Genomic DNA, 25591 nt, shown 5'->3' with positions numbered 1-25591 from the left:
GTATTAGGAAGAAATTCCTTACTGTGAGGGTGGTGAGACCCTGGAACATGTTGCCAGAGAACTTTTGGATGCCCCCTCCCAGAAAGAGTTCAGGGCCAGGCTGGATGGGACTTTGAGCCACCTGGTCTAGAGGGAGGTGTCCCTGCCTATAGCAAGGGATTGGAACTAGGTGATCTTAAAGGTCCCTTCCAACCCAAACCATTCTGTGATTCTATGTTTACTGCAGTTCTTCTGCCTTCATTTACAGGTAACCCTGAAAATGGAATAGGGGTAGATTATATGAAATAGGATATCAGAGAACTCTTAAATAATTATACTAATTTCTTATTATTATTTCTTTTTCTGTTATGTTTAATAATCTGCATGTGCTTATCTGTACTTGCGGTCCAAGTAAAAGAAAAGCTTGGCTAGATAAGTATTTCCAAGATCAAGGTATATATTTTTAATAACAGTAAAGTGAAAATTATGACAGGAAAAAAGCCTAGGGCCTTCCTGACCTTAGTGTTCTACAGCCACTTGTATTCTCTGCTACAGAGTATAACTTGCAGGTGTTGAATTCACTTGTTTTCCCTTTCTTCTAATGGATGGGTGCGCTGAGGGAAGATGAATGTGCTTACAGCTGTTATCTTACACTCTCAAGATGCTGCTTGTATATCTTTTTGCAGTGGCAAATGACTTGATGGTGACCTGGAAGGTCATCTTGGTAGTGAGCTCTTCCTAGGAGAGCATACTCATTTTGGATTTCTGCTCTCATGATCATTTGTGATATTAGCTCTGAAACCATAGATCTTTAAATTCTGAGCTGTGCTATTTTGTTTGTTTGTTTTCGTTTTGTTTCTGAGCTGACTAGTGAGAGAAAATTCCTTAAGTTCACATCTCTGTGACTCATAGTTAGTCACAGTTATCCAGTGTTTGTACGGTTTAATTCAGCTCTACTAAACTTATGTAGGATTATTTATTCTAAGTAAAGGAAAATACTAGTGAATTTTTCAGTAGATTACTTTCTGGGGGAAGAATTTACAGACACAGGGAATAGAGTGAAGAATGCTAAATAGTACTCGGAAAAAAATGTAAAATTTGACTTTAAGGTAATTTTTGTTGGTTCATGTATGGGTGTTGGTTTTTTTTTTGTTTTTTTTTTTGTTTTAGTTTTCCTGAAGGAAAAAATTAACTTAAGGCTTCAGTTGTAAGTGGAAAGAGGAGAAAGATGCTTAAACCTGTGTGTTCCCATCCTGTCTGGGAATGTGGCAGGAAGGGGAAATCAATTGGGCCTCTGAATTTGGCATGCCATCTGGCTCTAATTCTGATAGATAAGATCAGAAACACTGACATGGGAGAGAGAAACTACTGGAGCTTTACTGTTTTTACTATGCTATTGTTTAACTACAGTGCATCATTGGCATCTTATTTTAAGAGATTTTTTTTTTTTTTTCCTGAAACAATGTTCTATATAGGAGGGAGCTTTCTGTGGGTGTTACAAAATCCTGTTCTTCCAGTGCATTATTCTTAATGTAGACTTCCATACTTCAGGTCTCTTACCAGAAATTTCATCTAAGAAATTTAAAACATAGACAATACAAAAACTAAAAAAGCAAGGTAAAATGAAAATGACCTTTAATAGACTTAGATGAGATAAATTTACTTTTTCATTTGTATTTATTTGAGTGAGCTCCTCACTCAGAGATCAGAGCTTCAGCACTTTTGTCTTACTTCACTGAAGCAAAGCAAAGGTGCTGAGGATTGTGGCATTCCTGTGTTCTTCTTGCAGTGCTGCTTTTACTAGAGAAAGGTGGAGCAGACAAATGTTTTTGTGGAGTTTTCCTGTTCGGTACTGGTAAAAAGGAAGGAGAGGCATTGTCAGGATTTCCAGTGTTCTGTATTCCTTCATGACATTGCTGTTACTGAATTGGTTGTGCAGTAGCAGTCTGTGACAACTCATGGGAAAGATCATGGCCCTGTAAAGAGAATGAATTAAAACAGGATTACAGGATGGAAGAGAAGTGAATCTCTACTCACAGTTACTTTTAGATCTCATTCTTACTTTTCTCATACCTCTACTTCAAAAAACCTGGTCACGAAGCAGCAAACTGTAACCCAGACTTTCGGAAACAGTGCACTCACTTCCATCTGTCCCAGGTGTAGTAAGTCCCTGCCTGTTGCTACTGAATTCAATTAGGTGTTCAATCATTTCAGATTCATAGATAACAAGATATTCAATTTGCGTTAAATACTAATAGTTATATTTCAACTTCTGAATTTGAAATATCTTTTTTGGAATGACCTTAGCATGGGAATACTATTATTTTTCCTGAAACTTGTATAAACTTGTTTTTAATCACTGAAGCGTCTGAGGGGAGAAGTAGCCATTGGATAATTAAAGTTATTTGAAATCACAGTTAAGAATTTTTCTGGAATTTCCACTTTGTCTTCTTCAGGTCTTTTTCCTAGTGTGAGGAAAAAAGGCTTATTACTTCAGCAGCCAATTAGTAAAGCACTGCCCTACTTCTTAAAATATTTCTTTGGTGCCACTGAAGTAACTATTTTCCTCCTACTAAAAAAGCATGGGATTTAGGGAAGTTAAGTGGAAGTTTTGAGGCTGTAATTTGCACTGTGATGGCAAGGAAGAATGAATTGTTTAAACTTTCTTATTGGTGAAAACTTTTTCTCTATTTAAGCTGTATTAACAACTTTGATAATTTGGTTACAGAGAACTTGTCCTTCAGTGTAGTTATCTAAATCCCAAATAATTCTTCAATTATTATTTTTTTTTTAATTGTGAACTGTAAACTTCTACTCCTCACTATCTAAGGAGACAAAGAATACATTGGAAACCACTTAAGAAAACATATATATTTTAAATTTTGTTGTAACATTTTCTTATCTAATCTTCAGAACACCTGATGCATTAAAATAAAACTTATTGTGGTTTTTGATTTTTTTTTTAAAGTCTGATCACAGTCTCTTAGCATGGAATAACACAACAGTACATGAAGAGAAAAATAACTTCACTTACATGCTTATTTACTGTGTTAGGAGTGAAAAGAGATTACAAATTGGCAAAACTGAAGTTGTATGTTCTGAAAGTAAAGCTAAATACGGGTCAAGAAAAATAGTGCTTCACCACATGGGAGACTTCTTGAAAAGTCTTGTATTTAGAACCATGGCTCAGGCAAAGAAAAGTAATTCTTGTATACCAAAATTATAATTGCTGATTGATATAGATGAGGATTTATGTATGAATGTATGAATGTATAAGAAGAAAAAAATAAAGTTCAGGCATTCTTTTGTTTGTCCAAGACACTAATGCTGCTGAGAGGGGTTTTGGCCTAGTATCATTATTATTTCATCATTATTATTGTGTAAACTAGAAGGAGAAGGTACACTGAATCTGGAAAATACTGATTTTTATTTTTAATTCTCTTTATTGAAATAGACTGGCTATTCCTTACCGAAACAGTGAAAAAAGTGCTTTTTAAAGCTTAACTGCAAATATAAACTTGCTTTTCCAGTACAACATTTCGTAAAAAGATATGGGAAGGCAAAAAATAAACTGACTTGCTGAGATGGGCAGTGGAATAACGACAGAAACGTTCTTTAAGACAGAGCATTCTAAAGAAAACTCAAACTCCTTTTGCATGTTCTGTTTCTTTAAGCACTGCGTTTCATTACAGCATTTTGTCTTTCAGAATGCATCTCTACTTGTGTTTGTAGTAGTATCTGTTTTGTTGGTTTTTTTGTTGGTTTTTTTTTTTTGCAATAGAGCAGTCCCTAATGGGGATTGAATATGTGCCCCTGCAAGCACTCCTGTCTTTTAAACTGTGTTCTGTGAGTGGGTTTCCGCTTGTATTACTTTCACCACCAGCTGAGTTGTGTAACCTGTTTAGATGTGGTGCAGGAGTTTTCTGGGCAGCTTATGTGCTTTGTTATTAGCTTCAAGGTATTTGGTATAGTTCTTCCTCTCATGTTTCCAGTCTCTGATTTCTGATTCTCAGTCTGTTATTTTTTTGAGCCTACTATGTTCGTCTGACCTTTGTTTGATCGTCCTAGTTTTAGCTAGAAGTTTTGGTAATTATGTTTTTGGAGTGGGGTGCATATGAAGCAGGACATCGGGTTTTTGTTTTTAATATACAGACTGCACATTGTAAAAAAATAAATAAACAAATAAAAATTAACTGTCGATCTTCTGATGGAAATTTTCTTTTTTCTTTCCCCTTTACCATGTTAATTTGTGTTGTACTGCTATGTGTTTCATGAATTTATCTGCGGGAAAAGTCTAGTTAACGGATGAGAACTTTTATACTGAAATACTGCATATTTACAACAGTGCAGCTTGCTTGTTTAAAAACCTTTACTATCTGCTGCAGATGGCTGAGTAGTGTAAGGAGTGGTTTCCTGGCTACATTGTACATGAAGTGCCAAATATGATGAGAGCAGTTTTGTGCTGGAATACCAAAATATATTAAATTCATTCAGGAAGCAACATATGTCAAATGAATAAAAATTTCACACTCATGCAAAACAGAATATGTTAGCTATGCTTTTCAAATCTGTTCCCCTACCCTCACAAACTGAGGGGTTAAAAGGACTTAGTGTTGTATGTATTGAGAGTAGTATTAAGTATTAATTGCTGGGTTAGGCTTTTGGTATTTTCTTTGCTGTTCATTTCCCTATACCTTTGCTTTTTTTATTAACACGTGCTGTATACTGAAATGGAAACTTAAAGGCTATCAGTAGGGGTGTTGTATATGAAAAAGAGTATTTTAATTTTTGAATATTTAGGCATGTGCACGGCATATAAGACCATTTATTTAATTTGTTATGGCTGGTGACATGCTTTTCTTTACCTTCTGAAGAGAGATGTATGTATTTGCTTGATATTGCAGGTAGAGAAACAGCATTGTTAATGTCTCCTGCTGTTAATTTTTCACTTCTGCCCTAACTCTGCAATTTCAGCAAGTTCTCAAGATGGGAAGTGAAAACATTCAATAATAGCTCCATGTATTGCAGGATTTTATGATAAAGAAGCAAACTCATGGTAGAGGGCATTTTGTTGTATCTTACTTCCTTGTTTGCAAAGAGGGTGGTGGTCACTTTGTTTCAGTTTCCAACTCTAAATTTGTAGATTTTGCTTCTGCTCTCAAGTAATTTGAAAACTTTAATTTTGTAGCTGTCTTAAGCTAACCCAGAGAAACAGCATGTATGTTTAAAGCAGTTTTGTTTGTACTTTCTGAATGTTTTTTTTCTTCTGCTACTAGTCATACAGTTATATAATTCACTGAGGTTAATTTTTTACATGAGGTCTTCAGTGTTGTTCTGTCCTGTGATAGCACCCTGAAGGAGGAGGGAGTTGAGGAAGTATTTTCATAGCTGTAGCAAGCATGGATGTATTTAAATCAAGCATTTAATAATGAGATAGTTTCTCCTAAAACTTGGCTGTAGCTGAAGCCATAATAATTTCTGTATTCTTTTTGTATAAATGTATGTGTAGGTATGCAAGATTAACAGATCTGTCTTGAAGTGGAGTGCAATCTTGCTAATCTTGTCTTCTGAACTGAAGGAAGAAATGTTGGTGTTTCTCTTTTGAATTCCCTGTTGCTTCTTGAAGTCTTTAGCTTTTCCATGGTAATGATGCTACCAAGAAAGTGTTCATGTGCTGAGACAATATGTACAGTCCATAAGAATTTCTGCAGTTACTTCCGTGTGTTTAGGTCCACCTCATTTCAGTTCTCGTGTGCTTTCAGATTTGTTTTGCCACTCTACCAGTTTTCCCTGACTGTGATGTATTATTTTGTCTGGTCTCACCAGCTCTCTTCAGTATAGTAGTAGTCTCTATCAGTATATATCGTATAGCTAGGAGAGATTCTGTAGAGAGCATAAATAGGAATGAAAATGTCTTCTTTCTCTGCCTTAATTGTCTGCAGCATGGCAGCTGTCTTCATTCTAACCAAGAAATTTTGTGTTTTATGAACAAATGTTGGTCCTGTTATGCATAGGAAAGCCTTTCCTGTTCAAGCATGATGCATTCCATTGTTTCTACTCCTCTCCATATTTATCAGTGGCTGCAACTCTGTCCTATAGCTACTGAATTTTAGAAAGTATCAGAAGTAATGACATGAAGATATTTTCCATCAGGTCCATGGTTTACTTCTGTCCTTTTTTTGTTTGAACAACTTCTCATCACTTCTCATAAGTTCTCATCACTTATAGTTTTAATAGGTAAACAAAACTATGGAGTCCACTGATTTATTTATTCTTCCTCTGGAGTTCACTCCAGATTTTCTACTAACATGTATATGTTATTGGTAGCAATGTAGAGCCAACTTCTCATATTTAGTGAGTCTCTCTCTCTAAAAACATCTTAAGCAAACAATTATCTTATTGCGAATTTTACCCTTTGTAACAATTATCTTATTGTGAATTTTACCCTTTGTGAGATAGTTTGCAACTCAAATCAGCTCTATGTTCTGGTTTATAATAGCATCTTGATTGTTATGCTTTGTTTCGTCCTTCCTAGTATTTTCCTTTTGAAAGTATCCCTTTTCCTTAGGCTGTCAAAGACTGACTGTAGATTTGCAAGCAGGATAGAAGAGAGTTCTGTGGAATTTTTATCCGTTTCTTATTATCAGAATTATGTTAGGTGTGCATTTCATTCTAACTTGAATTCAAATCTCATGTGGTCTGCAGAGGCACTGGTTTCATCCATACAAACTATTAGACTTGCTTTACATCTGAACAGCTAAACGTTCCCCAGTAGTTGTTTTATTACAAGGACTTAACATGGCATAAATTGTTTCACCTTTTAAAATTGGGAATGGGTTGCATTCTTCTCTAAGTAGTAGGTCTATCTGATATGGAGTGGCAGTAGGACAGATGGGAGATGCAGTGGCCCAACTGTGTATTTCACAACTTTGTTCCTTTTTACAAATCTATTCGCTATTTAAATAAAAAAAAAAAAAAAAAAAAAGTTTTGAATTAAAACTTGGTATTCATTTTCTACGGGATTATTTTAGCCTTAATATTATATTTATATATTTGTATTATATTTGTATTATATATATATATATAGTATAGTATAGTGACGGAGCACTGGAACAGGCCGCCCAGGGAGGTGGTGGAGTCTCCTTCTCTGGAGATGTTCCAGACCTGCCTGGATGCCGACCTGTGCGACCTGCTGTAGGGAACCTGCTTTGGCAGGGGGTTGGACTCGATGATCTCTGGAGGTCCCTTCCAACCCCTGCAATTCTGTGATTCTGTGATTCTGTATTAGTCCACACTACCTGAAAAGCTAAAATTCTTAACCAGGAACGTTTACTGATAAAGTGCTTTCTGGTATTGGTTGCTTTTGAATTTAAGAATTAGTTCCTAGTTTATTTATATGAAAGACAAACCGAGACAAAAAAAAAAAAAAACACAACAGCCAGAGTTTGACATGTTAGGGGTGATGGTCTCTTCTGTATGATATAGTTTTGCTGTTTAATGAATGTAAAGCTAGATGTTACTAACATATAAAGCATTACTTTAGATTTATGAAAATTAATATTTTGTTACAAAATATTTACGGTATTTGCTGAAAAGGTTGTCTTTCATTTAGACCACATCCTATAGGTATTTCTTCCAGTTCTGACCTTCAAATGTGCAACTGCTGACATAGCATTACATAGACTATAACTTTGCTTCTTCTTGTGGCCTGGAGTATCTGCAGAACTGAGATTTGGAATGGTTAACTATTTTTATTTTTATTTTTTTTTCCCTCCAAACTGTTGCCTCCGGTGCTTTTTGTCATGGTTGACTTCAACCATGTGAATCCAAGGCAGACTAAATTGTAAAATTTGACCGGTGAATTTTACTACCTGAGTGTGCTGTTGTGCTTTGTGAGCCATTAACAACTCTTTTTCAAAATGTTTGTTTTGATGCATCTTTTTAATGCTCAGAGTAAAGACAAAAATAATAATTATCACCTTTACTTTGAAGGAGTCTAAGTTTGGAAAATCTGTGTGGAATGCGTAGTCCTGTGATATGCTGAATTTTCTCCAACAGGAGACAAGATGCTTCCTCTTTTCTTCCTGTAGCAGTTTCCTTGTTTTATGTGCAGAGATTTTGCACTGGAAGTGAGCAAGTCAATCCAATTAGAAAGAAGTTCCCTCCAGTATCTTGCAGAGTCCTTTACTGCTTCAGTCACTGATTGGACTCATGGTATGTTTTACAGAATCACAAAGTGGTCGAGATAGGCAGGGACCTCTGGGTCCAGCCGCTGCTCAAGCAGAGACATCCAGAGCAGGGTGCCCATGCTTGTGTTCAGGCAACTTTTGAAGATCTCTTAAGAGACTGCTTGTGCCAGTGCTCTGTCACCTGCACAGCACAGAAGTGCTTCCTGATACTCAGAGGGAACCTTCTGTGTTCCAGTTTGTGCACACAGCTTCTTGTCCCAGTCCAAGGCACCACTGTGAAGAGCCTGGCTTCATCTTATTTGCACTTTCCCTTCAGGTAGATGAGACATTGGTGAGATCCCTTCTCTCAGCCTCTAACAGGAGAGATGCTCAATTCCTCCAATTCCTTCCTTCCTTCGTCTTGATGTGACTGTCTTTTGGATTATTTCCAGCATGCCTATGTCTCTCTTGTACTCATTGGCTCAGAACTGGAAACAGCACTCTAGATACATCCTTCCCAGTGCTGAGAGGAGGAGAAGGATCATCTCTTGATCTGCTGGCAGTACTTTGCCTAATGCAGCCAAGAATACAGTTTGCTGCATTAGCATCATGGCACATTACTGAGTCTTGTTGACCTTGGTGTCTACCAGGACTTCCAGGCACTTTTCCACAGGTCTGTTTTCCAGTCCAATTTGAGGTTATTCCTCCCCAGATGCAAGAGTGCGCTTCTCCTTGGTGAACTGCGCGAGGTTCCTGTCAGCCCGTCTCTCTAGCCTATGGAGTTCCCTCTGGATGGCTGCATGGCCCTCTAGTGAGTAAGCCACTGCCCCTACTTTCATTTTGTCTGTGAATTTGACAAGGGTGTGTTTTGCCCCATCATCTAGATTGTTAATGAAGAAGTTAAACAGGTCTGTACTCACTATAGATCCCTGGGGTGTTCTTCTCATTACTGACCTCCAGCAAACTAGACTTTGCACCACTGATTGCTACTCTCTGGGTCCTTCTTGTGACTAGAAATGATTTCTCTGTCAACTTCTTAAGGATTGAGGTGAGGCTGACAGGTCTCTTCCTTGTGTCCTCCATGTTGTACTGGTTGTCTGAGCTCAATATTAAATGGAAGGCAAGTGTGAGTAGGGAAAATTCAGTCTTAGTCTTTCTGTAGAAGTCTGTAGTTTGGATTAAACTCAGTGTGACTTGGCTTGGTTTTTGAATTTCTGTTGCTGATTCAGGATATTCTTTCACTCAGTCATGGACTCCAATAATGTGTTTCTATCTGATGCTCTAAGGAGAGTAGAGTGGCAATGATGTAGAAAAGCGAGTTTTTCTTTCCTTTCTATTGTAAGGAGGAAAAGTATTTTCATATTGTTGCAAGTAAAACTCTTTCCATTAGATCTAATGTTAAGTTTACATTTTTTTCCTTACACTGTGTTTCTTAAAGAGATGAGAAAAATTTGGCCTAGTTTGTGTGAACTGATTTTCGTTTATACTAGTATTAGCAAAAATTGCTTCTGCAGGAGAGGCTTTGCTGTTTGTTACTTACTCACTGGAGTAGTAATGTATCAAATGGATAGTTTTGAAAATATCCTTAAGCAGCTAAAAAACAATTTCTCATGCCAGTAGTTTATTTGTACATCCTAGTCTTTAATCTATGAAATTACAGGTGATAGAAAACTGTGCTAGGGGACGTATGTTGCCAGATCTGTTGCTTCCCGGTGGAAGAACCTACTGGGGATGTCAAGATTGGAGAAAGTCTGGACTGTAGTGATCATGCATTAGTAGAATTCTCAGTCTTGAGATATATAAAATGGGTTTGAAGTAGAATCAAGATCCCAGTGTTCAGAAAGGCAAACTTTTGGCACTTTAGGGTACTGGTGCATGTAATCCATTGGGAGACTTGGAAACTGGCATCCCCAAATCCTTCTCCTCATGGATGCTCTCAAGCCATTCTCTGCTCAAAGTGTATCTGTGCTTGTGACTGCCCTGACCTAAGTGTAGGACCTTGCACTTTGCCTTGTTGAACTTCATGAGGATGTTGCTAAGCTACCACATATCTAATTTGAAAGTTATGGCAGTTAAGTGAGTTTCCCAGGGTTCCCAGGGTCTGAAAAAGGGACACATAGCACCTTTTTTTGGCAAGGGGAAAAAGGAAGATCCAGACAACAACAACAGAGTAGTCACTCTCATCTCTACTGAGCAAGGTTGGGGAGCAGATTCTCCTGGAAAGTATGCTATGGCATGTGGAGAACAAAGAGGTGACTGGGGATATCCAGCATGGCTTCACTGAAGGCAAATCGTATCTGACAGATTTGGTGACCTTCTGCAGTGGGGTTACAGCTCTGGTGGATAAGAGAAGAGCAGCTGAACTACCTGATCTTGTGCAAGTAGTATTTGATGCTGTTCTGAAGGACATTCTTGTCTCTAAACTGGAGACATGTTGATTTGATAAATGGACCACTCAGTACACAAAGAATTGGCTGGATGGTTGCATTGGAAGAGTTGCAGTTAGTGGCTCAATGTCCAAGTAGAGACCAGTAACGAATGGTGTTCCTCCAAGGCTGGTATTGGAATTAATGCTGTTTAACTTGTTGGTGACATGGACAGAGAGGTTGAATAGCCTTCAATATGTTTGCACCAAGCTGTGTGCTGTTGTCAACACACTGGACGGAAAGGATGCAATCCAGAGGATGGAAGCCCTGGGAGGCTTGAGAGGTGGACCCATGTGAATCTCATGAAGCTGAACAAAACAAAGGGCATAGTCCTGCACCTGGACTGGGGCAATCCCAGACATCAATTCAGATTGGGTAATGAGTGAATAAATTGTAGCTGTGATGATAAGGTTTAGGAAGTGTTGGATGATTTAAACATAAATAAAAATTGGACATGAATTGGCAGTGTGCTTGCTGCCCAGAAAGCCAATGGTACCCTGGACTGCATTAAAAGAAGCATGACCAGAAGGATGAGGAAGGTGATTTTTTTTTTTTTTTTTTTTTTTTTTTCTCCTCTGCTCTTATGAGACCCCACCTGGAGTAGTATGTTTAGCTCTGGTCCTCCAGCATTAGAAGAATGTGGAGCTCTTGGAGTGCTTCTGGATTAGACTATAAAGACGATCAGTGTGCTGTAGTGCCTCTCTTATGAAGCACAGGCTGAGGGAGCTAGGGTTTATCAGCCTTGAGAAGAGAGAGGTCTGGAATGACCTTAGTATGGTCTTCCAATACCTAATAGGACTACCAGAAAAATCGAATTTTTTTAGGGAGTGTAGTGATGGGATATGGATAATAGTTTCAAATTAAGAGGAGAGGTTTAGATTAGATGATTATAGAAAGCTCATTATCTGAGGGTAGTGAGGAGTTGGTTCAGACTGCCCAGAGAATCTTTGAATACTTTATCCCTGGAGGTGTTCAGGGCCAGTTTGGAGGGGGCCCTGGGAAAACATTGTAGAAGTTCCCCTGCCCATGGCAAGGGAGTTCATACTGGGTGACCTTTAAGATCCCTTCCAACTTGAACTACTGTATGATTCTGTGAAATAACTCCTCCAAGTTTGTTATGTCATGTTGCGTATCAGAGGAAAATACATTCAGTATAAAATTATTTTCCCCAACGTGCAAGGATTGAAAAAAAACTCAGAATATATCAAGTCCTGAATTAGTTTGAATGCTATATTCTAGCCTGTGCTTTTTTTTTTTCCCCTCTCAACTTATGTAGTACAAGGATTAGCCTAAGCATTAACTGGAGATGGTAATTTTTTTCCTTAAGGCAGGTCCCTAATGCTGATCTTTTCCATACTTAACAGGAACTGTTGTGAAGCTATGAAGTTCTGTGGGGCCAAAACTTAATCTTATGAATTAAAGGTCACGTGGTATGGTCTTTTCCCCAATCTCAAACCAAAATTTACTACAGTTCATCTTAAAAGAAACACATTCACGGACTATTTATGAATTGAAAGGTCAACCAAATTGTTTTTTTTTTTTTAAATAAGCGTTAAACAGTTGTGATTATTGTCATATTTTCCATGTAGAGTATATCTGTAGTAACAATTCAGAGCATGGTGAATTGGAAATGACTTTCAACCTGAGTGCAGGTGTATCTTATACTGTCACATCTTAATTTTCTCCACTCTTGCCTGTCAAATGAATACTTGGTGAAGATATTATTACCTATGTTCACTTTTTCTAATTTGGAAGTTGTCTGTCTTATGGTTTTTTTCCACTTTAAAACATGAAAACGAAATTCCTTTTGTCTCTGCTTGCTTCTGACTGCCCCCTAATCTCTCCTATTGGTATTTATCTCTTTTGGGAAGAATCAGACACTCTGATTCATGAAATACTCATGAAATACTGAACTCCAGTTTCTGTGTATCTGTTCTGTCTTACTGTTGGGCAGAAAAGGTTTACAAAAGTGAACTAAATATGTATCTTCACATTTGTCTTGTGATATATATAAATATAGAGGGGTGTGTGTGTCTATCTAAAAAGATGGGGAAAAAAAGAGATATTTTAAGATCCCTAACTTTAATATCCAACATGGAAATCACTCTTTCTGCTAAGATCATAAATTTTCTTGTATCAGTCTTGACTCTTGGATAGGAATTAAGTTATGCTTGCTGAAATTACAGCCGGTGATGAGGCTGAGCTGAGTGCAATAATATACACTATTTAGGAGGGCTTCCTTCCTTTTCTGTCATGAAGTTATTCATTTAAAGAAGAAAGTAGGATGCAGTGTCAAATTTCTCTATTTTTAGGTTGTGTAAAAAACTAATTTGTTGAGCTACTTGTTGGCAAGTACCTACACTTGCACAGAATCTGCAAGTTGATTCATTCTCCTGTCAATCACTTACTTTCCAGGAAAGTGAATTGCTATATAACAAAATTATATATTAAGGTTTGAAGGATAGTAGTCAAGGATGTGTAAACTCTCACTGATTTTTGGAATGAGTGAAGAATGAATGTGTCAAAATAACTTCTTGTAATATGAAATAACTAATTTGGGTGTGTGTTTTCTGTAATTATATCCATCCTCTATTATCTCCAGAAAGTATTTAGTTGCTTTCACAAACCACTCATGGATAAGACTCTTTGTTCTTTTCATACCCAAATGTATTAATATTACTGCTAAACTAATATTATTGCTTTCCAAGTAGTTGTGTTCATGAATTAATAAATTCATATTTTTGTCTTTATTTTCCCTTTAGTTTGAACTAGACATTCACTGGAAGCATGCTTAAGGAAATCTTTCCTTTTGTCATGGTGGATGAAGAAGGGGAGAATCATGTAGTGGAAAACGAATTTTTCTTCTGTTCCCTGTGAAAGCAAAATGCTAGCTTATATACATCTCCTGATGCAGTAGGACTGACTAACAAGCATTTTTTAATAGTCTTTCTGAGCCTATAAGGCTTGTTTAGTGGAGTATTTCTCAGGAGTTTTGCTACTTGAAATGATCATTGTGATTGCTTACTGCTATCAGTGTGTCTATTGCTATGAGCAGTATGATGATGTTTTTTGGCTTTGTGTGAATTATGTAGTGAAATGATGCTGGTTGTATAATATTTGTCCAGTAAGTCTGTTCCAAAGTAGTAGATGGATTTGGGTTATGAATTTACCAAAATATATTCTTTGAAAATCTGAAGTGCTGGATAACAACGCTTTCCCTACCTTTCTCTTTCCTGCAATACTTGTACAGAACTTCATGAGGCTAGTCAGATTCTGCTCTTTCATGCAATAGAAGTATTGAAAAAAGGAACAGAAGTAACCAGATAACCAGAAATGAACAACAAAAGCATTTTCCACTTCTTTTCTTAATTAATAACTTTTTTTTTTTTAATGGTGCATGACTTTCTGAAGTGTGGTAGGAAAATCCAAGTTGAGTATTCTCATGTTTGGCTTCGCAGCCACAAAAGCACTTGTTGTCTATCAGATGTTGTCGAAAAGAGTTGACTGTGCACTCAGTGGCAAAATCTGTCTAGCTGTGAAGAGTTCTGGTTTATAACTCTTCTGAAATGAGTATATCTCAAATGTAACGCATGTGCTTTTTTACTAAATGACCCAATCATCAGGGCTTTGAGTTGGAATCAGTTCTTGTAATTAATTAGGCAGCTTGTGTTTTACTTAAAGTAAAGCATGTGGTGATGAATAAGCTAGAAGTAGCTATTGTAGATACTTAATTTCTAAATTGTCATGTTGTGGATAAAAAAGTTAGGGGAAGAAGTACCAAAACAAGATATTTTTTTCTGAAGATTTTAAAAATGCTCATTTCTCCTTCTTCTAAATGTTTAGTTTTGGAGACAAGCTCAGCACTATGTGCTTGTAGTACTTATGCCACAGTAGTCCCTTTTTTTCTTAAGGAAAAAACTTGAATCTTAGAAACAAGGAAGTGGTTAATGGTCACAGGAAACACTGCATTTGACAGTCAGGTTAAATTGATGTCTGTCTTTTGAGCTAGTGTAACAAAGCTCTCTTTGTCAGTAGGGAAAGAGAAAAGAAGATGGAGGAGAGTTTCATAATACCTAGGCAATAATCGTTCATGTAAAAATCAGTGCAGTTGGTCATTGTGTATATGGCCCTACAGTTATTGTGTCCTTGCTGCTTCGGATATAGCATGTCACAGATTAAAGCACTGTTCAGTAATTGATGGAGGCAGTCACTGTCCTGGACATGTCATCTGGAGGAGTCAGCATGTTGGACAGTCCACTTGAAGGATGACACTTAAATCTGTGGCTGAACTGAAATTTCAACCTTACGTGGAAGAGGGTGAGACAAAAGAGAGGGAAGTTATTCTGCTCTTGTTAGTTACAAACCAAGAAAGTTGTTTCAAATCACATCATAAAACAACAGTTTCTGAGTGGGATGTGTGTGGAGGGAGTTACTGGCCAGATACGAACTTCATTTAATATAGTACTTACATTAGTATTTTTGGTCATGTAAAATTTTGGCTGTACATAGAAAGGCAGTAGGAAGATTTTCAAAGGAAAGTTCCACTACCATAAAGGAAGACAACCTCTTCTCTCCCTTCTACCCCCAAGCAAACCAGGGAAGTAGCTATATGACCTTAGAGCCATGCATCCTTCAGGGTTTCTTGATTTGCTGGCTTTAAGACCTTGAGAAATCATACCAGCAGTATCTTGGCAAAGCTGAAACACAATTCATCTGTTAAATGGTTACATTAGAATGGAGGTTTTAGAGATTGCTAAATCACAGTAGGTATTCTGAAAGGGACAGAAGTTGTCTTATGTGCAATAATAGTAGTCATTAACCTTAGAAATTTTTGGAATTATTAAACTCAGTTTTGTGACTGAGTGCTTTATAAAAATAATATGGTATGTTAGAATCTGATATCCCCCCCAGGATCTTTTTTCTTTAGAGACTGATTTCACTTACCTACCTGAATTTGTTAGTTTTTTTTTGTTTTTTTTTTTTGTATGGAATATGTTTGCTGTTTTGAAAGCAGATGACGAAACCACTCTCTTCTAATTTATGGTCCTCCTTCTGTATTTTGTCACCTGATTTGAACTGGCCCCAAGAATTGTCATCAAGATGAGGCAATGGGTGTGTTCTATATACATCTTGGACTTGCTTCATTATTCCTGCTTACTAGCCAGGGCTACATAGTAAAACTATGTCCTCAGCATACCGAGTATAGGGTAATATTCCACAGATGTTCTCCAGACAGAAAAACTTCTCAGAAGAGGTTCAACTACTTGTAAGCAACCATCTTGCCAATAGCTGTGGCTGCAGACTTTCAATAAAATCTCATGTTAAGCTAAATGAAAGGCGTCTGGTAGGTTATTAAAATAATTGCTGCGTTTTGAAGGACTCATCTGTTGCTAGGAGCTGTATTTCCCCATGAGGTCTGTGGGAGTTTTTGTGACAGTGTGGATGGTATAGATTCTCTCTCAGAGAATGTGCTTCAGCTGTGCCAGAAAAGCAAAGCAGAAAGCACCCTTTAAAGAGAAAAGTCATCTTGTGTAGGTCCTGCACAAACTGTTGTTTTCAGTTGCATTTTGTTAACTCTGTCATTTCTTAAAAATCCATTCTCACAAATAACAATTGTTTTGAACTCAAGCTTGCTATCAATGCATATGTTTTGGTTTTGTCTGGTGTAAAATGGAGATGTGATAATCAGTTATAGCTTTTTCTGTATTTTGGCACAGTATTTATATTACTTTGAGATTTGACAGGGGGTATTCATGAGTAACTGTAGAATGGCTCTTGAATTGATGTTACACATTACCCTTTCAGTGTCTTCTGTATTTAGTTCTGATGTTAAAGCCAAAATAATGATTGGATTTGAAATGATTATTTTCTTATAAGGCCATTTATACCTGTCATCTTGAAAACATTGTCCAATTATTTTTCACAGTTTCGTGTGGTGGATGGTTTGATGAACTCCTTGCTGCATCCTGGTGATTCTTTGATCCAAGTTCAGAAGCTGATTCAGACTCCTGTGCTGTGAATTGGCAGTGGTGGAGTGATTCGGGTAGGTGACTGTCTAGAGATATTGAAGGAGATAAAAGGAATGAAGTGTTTTGAGTACATGTATTGTTTTAGTTGTTCTATGATGTGCAAGTATCTTCTCTTGCCTTTGCATGTAAGATGACTAACCTTTGTTTTAATTGCTGATTTTATTTTATTTTATTTTATTTTATTTTATTTTTTGTAGCTGGTAGGGAAGATGTGTGAAAACTGATAACTGGTGGCTTTCTGTCAAGAAGTGTTAGGGGTATCTCTGCAGTGTAGCTGTTTTGTTCACGTTTAAATCACAAAACATATTTTGTGTACTAGGTATTAATGTGTTTGATTTTCTGCATTACTTTTTTTATAGAATGTTATGTATGTGAAGTAGTTAGACGTTTTATGGCAGTGTGTTCAGATGGCTCTGAAATAAAACTCAGTGAAAAGCACTTCTGCCCTCAGTAAGCTAACTTAAGTGCTCCCATCCTAGCCGTGAATTAATTTTTTGTTTGTTTGTTTGTTTTTCTTTTTTTCCTTTGCAGTTGTAAGCATGTACTCCTTTGGTTTTCTGTACCCATGTGAATGAAGTTGTAAGTGATATTTTTCTGGGAAGTTGAAACTTTTTTTTTTTTAATTTAAACACCTCTAATTCTGTAGTTCATCAACAGATGCAGTTATCGACTTGTAAAGAATTAGAGACAAAGTAAAGTGATAAGGAGTTGGTTTTTTTAGTAAGTTTTATTTAGTAAGTAAAATATGATTGATGTGTTTCAGAATTTTGATCTTAATACATTGCAAAAGGAATTACTGTCTTAGTCCTTACTAGTACTGTGGAGCAAAACACATTTTTTCATCCTGCTCTCTTAATCTTTGTCTCAAGTATACAGGTACAATAACTTAAAGATATTTTTAACTATCCACAGAAAATGCTCAACTTCTGGAGGAGAAATATTTTCATAGGAAAAATACTGTCTTAAATGCAAATGGCGGCTCTGAAAGTGATGCCTCCTATTTTATTATGTTGGCCCATGATGTCAGAGGAGGATGTTGGTGGTATGACAGTAGAGGCTGAACCTTCCCACCAGTATTCCATTCCAGTATGTTGTTGCTGTGTGACAGATGGCAGTAGAGGGGATGGTCTGACAAAATGGTATCTGATATGCAAGTATGTGTGGAGAAAAGGTGTGTCATTGACTTCTTCCACACGGAAAATATGGCACCCACTGACATTCATCAACATTTGTTGAATGTTTATGGAGACCAGCCAGTGGATGTGAGCACAGTGCGGTGGTGGGTGGTTCATTTCTACAGTAATCATGGATCACCTCCACTGGAGCAGATTTTTACAAGTGAGGCATGCAGGCTCTTGTTCATTGCTGGTGAAAATACATAACTAGCTATGGTGACTGTGTTGAAGGAGTATTTTGTAGCTGAGAAGTTTTTCACTGTATTGTGTTCTTTTATATCCATTGTAGTTTCCATGGTAATAAATAAGTAGGAGGCAGTACTTCCAGAGAGATGTATATGGAAAAGATGGTTCCATAAGGGAACCATTATGAAATGATAATTTAGTTGGATTGATAGTTGGAAATTTTTTTTTCTAGATGTGTTTTTGGGACTTATTTTAATAAGACTTATTATGACTTATTTCAATAAAGATTATTAAAAGAAAGCAAGAATACTTATTTTGAACAGATTCCATCTTCTTTAGAGGAAAAGCTTAATTATTTCTTTAAAGTACCTGATGTTCTATGTGAGCATTTCAGAACTATTGTTTCTATACATCTTTGGTTACGCAGAATTGTTCAGTGCCATATTTCTCTGCTACACACCTGAGATTTATTTTGCAGTTCTCTGGCTAGTGAGAGATACTGTGAAATAATCATTGGAGAGATATGGTTTTAAAATGTAGATAGGCTGAGACTTCTTCAGTAAGCTTTTAATCTGCTGTTTACTATTAAAGCATCAGTAACAAAGCAAGGACTGCAGGCAACATTGCTCAACTTCTGTTTAGAGACAGATATTTCCTTTGTCATGGTATTCATATTTTTCACATTAGCTTGTCCTAACATGCATGCACAAATAGAATGATTGCAGATGTTTCAGTGTTAAGAACAATTTTATGTTGAATTGTAATCTCATTTTCATAATCCTAATTTCACTGCAAATCTTTTTTTGCCATTGAAGCGCTTGTTAAGTCTTACATAATTCAAATTGAATGGTTAATCTGTAGTTTATTTTTTGTTGCCTTGCTTTTGTTTGCTCTTGTCTATCACTGTCTTTGCGCTTAACTGTTGGTTCTTTGGCATACTTGACTAATGAGCCATCACCATTTCCAGGGTGAAGGAAATCTCTGTTAACAGGGTTGTAAGCTTTGTAATAGACTTGTAGCTGCAAGCAGGTTTAGAAAAGTTGAACTGTAAAACTTACAATGGTGAAGTGTGTACTTCACAAGAAATGTAGTGTCTATTTGGAAGAGGCTTCTTGCTGCCAACTGAGTGTATTCAGCTGCTTCTCAAAGTTTTATTTCTGGAAAAGGTGCTTTAATTGTTGTGCAGCTTAATCCAGTTAGTACACCACTAAAAGCTCAGGTCTATCATGAAGGTAATGATTAACCTTGTGTAATTATAGATAGTGAACTTTAAATGAGTTCTTACTTGTATAGAACTGAAATCAATGAAATAAAGTTTAAAAACAAATAATAAGTGCTGAAGTTCATCATGTTTTGTTGTTGGTATTTTTGTTTTTTTTTTTTTTTTGCAATGTATTCTGCACTTGACTAGTCACTGAAATCTTCCTTGCATAGAGTACTGCAGCTTTCTTTACAGTAGTGTTGTATTTTCTATTTGGTGTTCTGACTATGCTCCAGTTAAATATGCAGTTCTTGAAACCGTGTATTGAGTCAGCTAAGGAAAATCGCAGTTCATTGTCTTGATATAAGGACTTACTGAATAAAGGAAACAACACTGGCTAAAGAGAGGCCTTGGTATCCCATCCCTTAAGTATTCTTGTTTTTCCACATGTCCAGTAGTTCTTGGACATGTTCCAGCCTTCTTATATAAGCCATGGGTACTCTGAATCTTGTTGACTTGCTGGTTCATTTTTTCTTGTAGCAATAAGCTTTGGCTCAGATTTCTCCCTTCTTAGTTTTATTGACATGTTTCAGCATGAAGCACATATTCCAACATATCTCAGGTGGCTCAGCTGCGAAGGCTAATTCAGTCAGCACCAGACATGTTTTGTCTTGGCAGTGTGTGTTGGAAGCCTGTCTTTCTGTCAGCCTGCTGTTCCTTGTAATGCAGAAGAGGAATAGGAAAACCATCCTGATAGTTGACATGATTTTTTTGCTCATGGATATTCAGAACTTCAGAACTACAGTATTTTATGCTGTCTTGCTGAACGCTGTTTTAGTTTGAGGATTTATAAAGGATAGCAGTTAGCTGGTCATAAATGTGCATGCTGCTAGCAGTCAGTCTAAAACCTGATTAGGTTATCAGAAGATTGGCTTATGTAATAAATTCTTTGGTTGTCACTTGGGCAGAATTAGATAGTTGAAGGAAAACCACATTCATCCTTAATCTGACAAATTTGGTTTTAGTTCTGTGAAAAAAAACTATTGGGAAACACCTCCCTTACATTGCATAAGCACTTCTTGGATCTATTTGTCTGCAACTAGCAAATATAAAAACTTATTATACTGGTCTAAGTACGTATAGTGCTTTAAGAGGAAAAGTATGCAGAGAATGCTTCTGTCTAACTTGTTAAAATAGCCCAGCATATTCTGGCTTCCTTTTCCTCTTTCACCTCCTTTTCCAGCTACACTGTCTGGTATGGATAGATATAAGTGCTAACTAATTTATGCAAACAAACTTCCTTTTGACTGTTGTCCTTGAAGTTCTTGGCCTATTCAGCTTGTTGGTCGAGGAATGACTGTGTTCTTCAGCTAAGATGCAGCTTCTCTGTCACTCACAAAACTCATTGATTGTTTCCTACCTTATTTGATTCCCACTGGTTCCCCCATGGATTTTTTTTTTCTTTTTAATGCAGTTGTACTTTCATCTCCTGATACATTTGCCTGTTAGTGTGAAGATATGATGATGAGGCAGATGCGTTTAGCAAAATACTTTACTCCTGATGGTACTATAAGCAACTGTATAGTGTTGTAGTGGACATGGCATCATTTTTCCGCCAAAGTATTTTATATAAATACAAATAGTGAAAGTTTACAAATTTTGATTTTATAAGTACATAAAAGTATGAGTTTCTTTCAGTATTTTCATGTCTGGAGGGTCATGCAACACTGATGTGGACCGCTGCATAGGCTGATGTGTTTTAGATAAAAAAGCTAAATCAATATGGGAAACTGAACAGGAGGTGGAAAGTGGAGCAGGTTAGTTTTTTAGCTAGTCTACATCTAATTCAGGCTGAAGAAGTTTTAGAACCTGAAGACAGAAAGAAGAATTTGCCTTTGATTTCTAGACAACTAGTATGGGAAGAATACTGTGTGTTTAGAAATACCCGTTCAGTTGTAGCATGTTGTCAGCCTGCATACTTCGGTGTCATTAGGTGGGCAATGTCTTGAAGTCCATCAGATCATCAAGGGCTGATAAGTAAACCTAAGGGTCTTTACAGAAAGAAGTTTTAGGTACTCATTTAAAAAAAAAAAAAAGGAAGAAAAGTTTGTGTGTGTTCTATCTAATATCGCTGGTCCTCGGCATGAAGGATGTTAGGTTATCCTCATTAACTTAGTGGCAGCTATTTGAATGAGATGAGAATTGGATTTTGATTAAAACAACTTTACCTGTTTTTGACTTTTGAGAGGTAGAGGAAAAAAGTTAATACTTCCTCTCCTTTTGGCATTCTCTGGGACCAGAGGCTTTAATATGGTCTCCACAAGATAGTCACGAAAAGATTGTGACAACCCAGACAGAGGGCCAGTCCAGAAATGTGGCTGTTCAGGTCTCCAGCTGCAGGGAGTGCCTGAGCCTGCTGCTGCGGGAGGAGGGTAGCAGGGCTTCCTGCCACCTGTGTGAGGTATGAGCAGATGGAGGAGCTGCTCAGCCTGGTGGCAGAGCTCAAGGAGGAGGTGGAGAAGCTATGGGCCATCAGGGAGTGTGAGCGGGAGATCAACTGGTGGGGTGTGTGGCTGGCATGCTCTAGGGAAGGGTCCCAGGAGATATCCCCAGAAAAGTGGTGGAATTTCTGCCCTGTCATAGTTGGACAGATCTGACAGATGAAGAGGGTTGGAAGAGAGTTCTGACTTGGCATCACAGGCACACCCCCTGCCTGCCTACACTGCTCCACCAGATCCTACTAAGCAATAGGTTTGAGATGCTGGAAATTGAAGGGGAGGTGAACGGGGAGGTGAGGGAGGATCTGCCTAGGAGGGAGCCTAGGGTGAGGCAGTCACCCCATGCCTTGAGGCTGGCTCTGTCAGGAAAGATAGGGAAATTGTGGTGGGCAGTTCCCTTCTCAGGAGAACGGAGGGCCCCATTTGCAGACCTGATTGGTAAGGAGGTGTACTGTCTCCCTGAGGCCCATGTTAGGGACATCACCAAAAAACTCCCGGGTCTGGTTTGCTCCTCTGATTACTATCTACTATTGATAGTTCAGGTAGGCAGTGATGAAATCACTCAGAGAAGCCTGTGAGCTATCAAAAAGGATTTCAGGGGTTTAGAGCGAATGGTTGAAGGAGTGGGTGTGCAAGTGGTGTTATTCTCTCTCCCTTCTGGGATGGTGAAGGACATAGAGCAGTGTAGGAAAACACTTTAAGTGTCTGAAAGATTGATGCTGCCACAGGAGCTTTGGGTTCTTTAACCATGAGGTGGTTTATTCAGTGCCTGGCCTGATGGCAGCAGACAGTTCTTTCATGTCTCTGGGAGGAAAGCTGATCCTATCCCAGGTGCTGGAAGGGTTTGAGAGAACTTCAAACTAGGTATGAAGGGGGATGGGGATAAAATGATGCTCTCTAGAGTGGAGCAAGTAGTTCAGAAATTTCAACTAGATTTGATGAGGTTGCTATCATGGATACATGGTGGGATGAATTCCATGATTGGAATGCTCTGAAAGCCACAAGCTCTTCAGAAGGAATAGACAAGGTAGGAAGGAAGTGGGTGTTGCCCTCTATGTTAGGAATTGGGTACATTGTGAAGAGCTGTGCCTGAGAAAACAGCCATGACCAGGTTGAGAATTATGGGTGAAAATCAATCCAGTAAAGGACATCTAGTGGTTGGGATCTGCTACAGGCCACCTGATCAGGGAAAGCCTGTTGATGAGGTCTTCTCTCTTCAACTCTGGGAGGCGTTGCACTCGTGGGCTCTTGTCCTGATGGGGGATTTCAATCACCCGGATATCTGCTGGGATAGTGGCACGGTGGGTGGCAGACAATTCAGGAGGTTTTTGGAGTCTGTTGAGGAGAACTTCCTGATCCAGCTAGTGGATGGACCTACCCAAGGTGAAGCCTTACTGAACTTGGTGCTCATCAGTGCAGAGAAAAGCATTAGGGAGATTAAGACTGGAGGCAACCTGGGCTGCAGTGGTCATGCCTTGGTGGGCTTGTGATCTGGAGGAATAACAGGCATGGCAGAAAGTAGAATCAGGACCCTGAACTTCAGAAGAGCAAACTTCCGGCTGCTCAAGGAACTTCTGGGTAGGATCTTCTGGGAAGCTCTCCTTAAGGACATAGGAACAGAACAGAGCTTGTAGCTCTTTAAGGACACCCTTCTGAGAGCACAACAGCTCTCAATCTCACAGCAGAAGAAATTGAGCAGAGGTGGGCAACCAGTATGGCTGAGTAAGGGCCTGCAGCTTAAAAAGGTACAGGAAGTGGAAGCAGGGTTGTGTAGCTTGGGAAGAATATGGGGATGTTGTCTGCGTGTGCAGAGATAAGATTAGGAAAGCCGGAGCTGAACTTGGTGAGGGATGTGAAAAATAACAAGAAGGGATTCTTCAAGTACATAAGCAGGAAGAGACAGATCAAGGAGAGTGTTCCCCCACGGAAGAATGAGGATGAAGAGCTGATTTCCTCAGACATGGAAAAAGCTAAGGTGCTCAGTAACTGCTTTGCCTCTTTTTTCAGACACCTCCCCATGTCTGCCAGGACCCTGAGGCTCTAGGTGTGGGTGAGAGGAGCAGATTTTGTCCCACTGTAACAGTGGAACAAGTCCTAGACCTCCTTGTGAAACTGTATGTATGTAAGTACGTGGGGCTGGATGATATCTATCCTAGGGTTCTGAGAGAATTGGCTGATATGGTTGCCGAGTCACTGTTCATCATATTTGAAAAATCATGGCTGTCTGGTGAAGTCCCCAGGGACTGGAAAAAGGGAAACAGAACAGAGCTTTTTTTAAGGAATGGAGGAATGGAGAAACAAGCCAAGGAACTTCAGACTGGTGAGCCTCACCTCTGTGCCTGGGAAGATCACAAAGCAGATCCTCCTAGAAGCTTTGCTCAAGCACAGTCAAGGTAAAGAGGTGATTTGAGACGGCCAGCAAGCTTCACCAAGAGCAGATCTTGCCTGACCAACCTGGTAGCCTTCTGTGATGGAGTGAGAGCATCAGTGGACAGGGGAAGGCTGATGAGTGTCATCTGTCTGGACTTGTGCTAAGCCTTTAACATGGTCCCTCACCACATTCTCTCTGAACTCGAGAGCTATGGATTTAAAGGGTGGACTGCTGGGTTAAGAACTGGTTGGCTGGTTGCAGCCAAAGGGTTATGATCAATGGTTCTGCATCAGGGTGGAAGCTGGTCACAAGTGTTGTCCCTCAGCAGTCAGTCTTGGGAGTGGTGCTCTTCATCAATGACACGGACGATGGCATTGAGTGCACCCTGAGCAAGTTTGCAGACAGCACCAAGCTTAGCGGTGCTGTTAATGCATTGGAAGGAAAGGAAGCCATCTAGAGGGACCTAAACAGGCTGGAGAAGTGAGCCCATTTGAACCTAATGAGGTTTAACAAGGCCAAGTGCAAGGTGTGGGAGATGGAGAGTTCAGCCCAACCTCGTTGAATGTCAACTTGCTTATAACACAGGACTGGGAAAGGGAGATGAACAGAATAAACAGGGATTTTTTTGTAGAAGATATAAGCTAAGCTCTCTGCTGTTTATGAAGAGTTGTTATGGAAGTTGCTTGCTTTTTAGCCAATGGATTGTTAGTGGAAATGTATTAAATGTGCATGTTAGAATATAAAAGGTTTGTTTAGAAGAAGACAGATACACAGCAATAAAGAAATCTTCCATGCATGAGAACCCTGTGCTGTGTTGCTAGCTTGGGACAGTTGATACCCAAACAGGGACCGAGCAGGGACTTGACCTGCCTTCAAGACTGACCAGTCTGGAGTGCGTTGAGACAAATGCAGGGTTTGTTGAGACTAGTGTGGAGCACGCTGAGTTGGGGCAAACATACCATGCTGAGGCAAACACGGCAGGCATTGAGAAAAACATGGAGAGCCTGTACAGGCATTGAGATAAACAGCAGACCGAGGATTCATTGTCCCTAACAACTCTGATTGCCTCTCACTAGATGAAGGTAAGCATGCATACTCTGGGGAACAAAATGACCTCAGAACAGAAAAACATCCTAGTTGCTTTTCAGTCTTTTCTTAAACAATGGGGGGGTGTCAGTATCTCCCCACAATCTATGGCAAATGCTTGCATGGGCCACCAGGAAGGATCCCTCCAGACAGTTTACAACCCAGAGTCTTGGGAAGGGATTGGGTGAAATTGTGGGATGCATCCTCTAAAGGTGATAAAGTGGTGTCCAGGTTACATGAAACTTGGAGAAAAATTTTTGAAGCTTAAAAAAGTCATATGGGCTCATGGTCAGTCACCCCCCGTCTGTCAAAGGGTGAAGGAGCTGCAGGGTCCTCCTCAGACTCACCTGCTGTGCCAGCTACTTCCTTGTTACCACTGTTGCAGGCAGGGGGCTCACTGCCTCCCTTCCTGAGGGCCCCATTGATCCCTTTGATCTTGGCCTGAAAGACCCTGATGAAGCGCTGGATCTGT

At 38.8% G+C, this 25591-nt stretch overlaps 1 protein-coding gene across 9 annotated transcripts in view; it reads left to right on the top strand.

Moving 5' to 3' along the window:
- ERBIN (erbb2 interacting protein) overlaps positions 1-25591 on the top strand; it is a 110948-nt gene that overhangs the window by 6462 nt on the left and 78895 nt on the right. For 7 of the 9 annotated variants that reach the window (XM_052670012.1, XM_052670014.1, XM_052670009.1 and 4 more), the window contains one exon: positions 16500-16616. The gene's annotated coding sequence lies outside the window, so the exon portion shown is untranslated. Of the gene's footprint in view, positions 1-16499; positions 16617-17133; positions 17182-25591 lie in introns of all 9 variants that reach the window. The other 2 variants (XM_052670013.1, XM_052670010.1) reach the window with 1 other exon arrangement.

This window comes from Tympanuchus pallidicinctus, unplaced genomic scaffold (assembly GCF_026119805.1).
Source record: "Tympanuchus pallidicinctus isolate F22 unplaced genomic scaffold, pur_lepc_1.0 scaffold9, whole genome shotgun sequence".
Classification (NCBI taxonomy): Eukaryota; Metazoa; Chordata; class Aves; order Galliformes; family Phasianidae; genus Tympanuchus; species Tympanuchus pallidicinctus.
Note: the sequence above shows the minus strand (reverse complement) of the source record. Positions and strands in the feature narration are given on the sequence as shown.